Source organism: Mus caroli, chromosome 17 (genome assembly GCF_900094665.2).
Source record: "Mus caroli chromosome 17, CAROLI_EIJ_v1.1, whole genome shotgun sequence".
In the NCBI taxonomy this organism is placed as follows: domain Eukaryota; kingdom Metazoa; phylum Chordata; class Mammalia; order Rodentia; family Muridae; genus Mus; species Mus caroli.
Window position 1 is genome coordinate 12,280,765 of NC_034586.1, and position 3,817 is coordinate 12,284,581.

Consider the following 3,817-nt stretch of genomic DNA (forward strand, 5'->3'; position numbering starts at 1 on the left):
GGATCTAGCACTTTAATGCATATAAGAAACATACCACAGTAACAAAGGCAGATACTACCTCAGAATAAAGGGCTGGAAAAAAGTTTTCCAAGCAAATGGTCCCAAGAAAGAAGATGGAGTTACCATTCTAATATCCAATAAAATATATTTTCAACCAAAAGTCATCAAACAAGTTGGGAAGAACACTTCATATTCATCAAAGGAAAAATCCACCAAGATAAAGTCTTAATTCCAAACATCTATGCTCCAAATGCAAGGGCACCCAGATTTGTAAAAGAAACATTACCAAAGCTCAAAATATACATCAAACCTCACACATGTTTAGTAGGCGACTTCAGCACCAAACTCTTTCCAATGGACAGGTGATTGAAACAGAAAATAAAAAGAGACACAATGAATTAAAAGAAGTTATGAACCAAATGGATTTTACCAATATCTAAAGCACATTTTACCCCAAAACAAGAGAATATACCTTCTTCTCAGCATCTGACAGCTATCTTTGGGTCCTTTCAGCAAAATCTTGCTAGTGTATGCAATGGTGTCCGCGTTTAGAAGCTGATTATGGGATGGATCCCTGGATACAGCAGTCTCTAGATGGTCCATCCTTTCATCACAGCTCCAAACTTTGTCTCTGTAACTCCTTCCATGGGTGTTTTGTTCCCAATTCTAAGAAGGGGCTTCTTTTCTTTTTGAATTTCATTTTATTCCTCAATAACTTTGTTATAAAGAAAGAAATTAAATAATTTCTAGAATTTAATGAAAATGAAGGTATAATCATTTTCCTTAAATTGAATGTGGCAACCCACTACTACCTTCCCATTCTGGCATTCCCCTACACTGGGGCAATGAGCCTTCCCAGGACCAAGGGCTTCTCTTCCCATTGATGTCCAGCAAGGTCATCCTCTGCTACATATGTGGCTGGAGCCATGGGTCCCTCCATGTGTACTCTTTGGTTGGTGGTTTGGTCCCTGGGAGCTTTGGGGGCGAGGGGGGTGGGAATCTGGTTGGTTGATAGTTTTACAAACCCCTTCAGCTCCTTCAGTCCTTTCTCTAACTCCTCCATTGGGAATCCTGTGCTCAGGCCAATGGTTTTTCTGCAAGCATGCACCTCTGTATTTGTCAGACTCTGGCAGAACCTCTCAAGAGACAGCTATATCAGGCTCCAAAGGACAGTATTTTCAACAAATGGTTCTGGTTCAACTGGTGATTGGCATGTAGAAGAATGCAAATCAACCCATCTTATCTCCTTGTATAAAGCTCAAGTACAAGTGGAATGAGGACCTCCACATAAAACCAGATAGGCTGAATTTAATAGAAGAGAAAGTGCAGAAGAGCCTCAAACACATTAGCACAGGGGAAAATTCCCTGAAGTGAGCACCAATGGCTCAAGCACTAAGATCAATTGACAAATGGGACCTCATGAAACTCAAAAGCTTCTGCAAGGCAAAAGATATTTTCAATTGGACAGAACGGTAACCTGCAGATTGGGAAAAAATTCTTTACCAACCCTAGATCAAATAGAGGGCTCATATACAAAATATACAAAGAACTCAAGAAGTTAGACTCCAGAAAACCAAATAACTTAATTTTAAAATGGGGTACAGAGCTAAACAAATAATTCTCAACTGAGGAATCCTGAATGGCTGAGAAAGCACCTAAAGAAATGTTTAACATCCTTAGTCACCAGGGAAATGAAATGCAAATCAAAAAGACCCTGAGATTGTACCTTACATCAATCAGCGTGGCTAAGATCAAAACTTCAGGTGACCAAAGATGCTGGTGAGGCTGTAAAGAACGAGGTACATTCTTCCTTTGCAGATGGGATGGCAGATGGTCCTCCAGACCTTCAAGACTGTATTTGCTGAACATATCAGTGATGAGTGCAAAAGGTGGTTCTATAAGAACTGGCACAAATCTAAGAAGAAGGCTTTCATCGAGTACTGTAAGAAATGGCAGGATGACACAGGCAAGAAGCAGCTGGAGAAGGACTTCAGCAGCATGAAGAAGAACTGCTAGGTCATCCGCATCATTGCCCACACTCAGATGTGTCTGCTTCCTCTGCGCCAGAAGAAAGCGCACTTGATAGAGATCCAGGTGAGTGGAGGCACTGTGGCTGAGAAGCTAGATTGAGCCCAAGAAAGACTGGAGCAGCAGGTTCCTGTGAGCCAGGTGTTTGGGCAGGATGGGATGATTGGACAAAAGGCAAAGGGTACAAAAGGGTGAACAGTCGGCATACAAAGAAACTGCTGTGAAAGACCCATTGAGGTCGGTGCAAAGTTGCCTGTATTGGAGCCTAGCACCCTGCCCATTTAGCCTTCTCTGAGGCTCCAGCTGGGCAAAAAGGTTACCATCACTGAACAGAGATTAACAAGAATATTTACAAGACTGGTCACTGCTACCTCATCAAGGATGGTAAACTGATCAAGAACAATGCATCTACCAACTATGACCTGTCTAACAAGAGCATCAAACCACTGGGTGGCTTTGTCCATTGTGGCGAGGTGACCAATGATTTCATTATGCTCAAAGGCTATATGGTGGCAACCAAGAAGAAAGTGCTTACTGTTCATAAGTCCTTGCTGGTCCAGACAAATGCCAGACTCTGGAGAAGTTTGACCTGGTGTTCATTGACAATACCTCCAAGTTTGGCCATGGTCATTTCCAGACCATGGAGGAGAAGAAACCATTCATGGGACTGTCTTGTAATGGCGATTGCTCACGGCTCTCCACATGGGATCACTCAAGAAAGATGGCATTGCCAAGAAGAAGGGTGCTTGATTCCAGGATCGCTTTGCACAGCTGGTGGAGTTTCATCAGTAAAATATTTCCAGTGAAAAAACAAATGGGGAACAGAGCGAAACAGAGAATTCTCAAATGATGAAATGCAAATGGACAAGAAGCACCTAAAAAAAATGTTCAACATTCTTAATTATCAGGGAAATCACAAATCAAAACGACCCTGAGATTCCACCTCACACCAGTCAGAATGGCTAAGATCGAAAACTCAAGTGACAGCAGATGCTGGCGAGGATGTAGAGAAAGAGGAATACTCCTCAATTACTGGTGGAATTGCAAGCTGGTACAACCACCCTGAAAATCAACCTGGCGGTTCCTCAGAAAATTGGACATAGTACTATCTGAGGACCCAGCTATACCACTCCTAGGCATATACCTAGAAGATGTTCTAATATATAACAAGGACACATGCTCTACTATGTTCATCGCAGCATTATTTATAGTATCTAGAAGCTGGAAACAACCCAGATAATCCCTCAACAGAGGAATGGTGTACTGGCTAGTTTGGGGTGTCAACTTGACACAGGCTGCAGTTATCACAGAGAAAGAAACTTCAGTTGGGAAGATGCCGCCACGAGATCCAGCTCTAAGGCATTTTCTCAACTAGTGATCAAGGGGGAAAGGCCCCTTGTGGGTGGGACCATCCCTGGGCTGGTAATCTTGGGTTCTATAAGAGAGAAGGCTGAGCAAGCCAGGGGAAGCAAGCCAGTAAGGAACATCCCTCCATGGCCTCTGCATCAGCTCCTGCTTCCTGACCTGCTTGAGTTCCAGTCCTGACTTCCTTGGTGATGAACAGCAGTATGGAAGTGTAAGCTGAATAAACTGTTTCCTCCCCAACTTGTTTCTTGGTCATGATGTTTGTGCAGGAATAGAAACCCTGACTAAGACACGCATAGAATTAGCAATTAACAATGAGTTCATGAAATTCGAAGGCAAATGGATGAAACTTGAAAAATAACATCCTGAGTGAGGTAACCCAGTCACAAAAGAACACACATGGTATGCACTCACTGAGAAGTGC

At 42.8% G+C, this 3,817-nt stretch overlaps 1 pseudogene; it reads left to right on the forward strand.

The window, feature by feature from the left end:
* The first annotated feature begins 1,879 nt into the window (after positions 1-1,879).
* On the forward strand, positions 1,880-2,778 carry LOC110284054 (annotated as a pseudogene).
* The last annotated feature ends 1,039 nt before the right edge of the window (positions 2,779-3,817 follow it).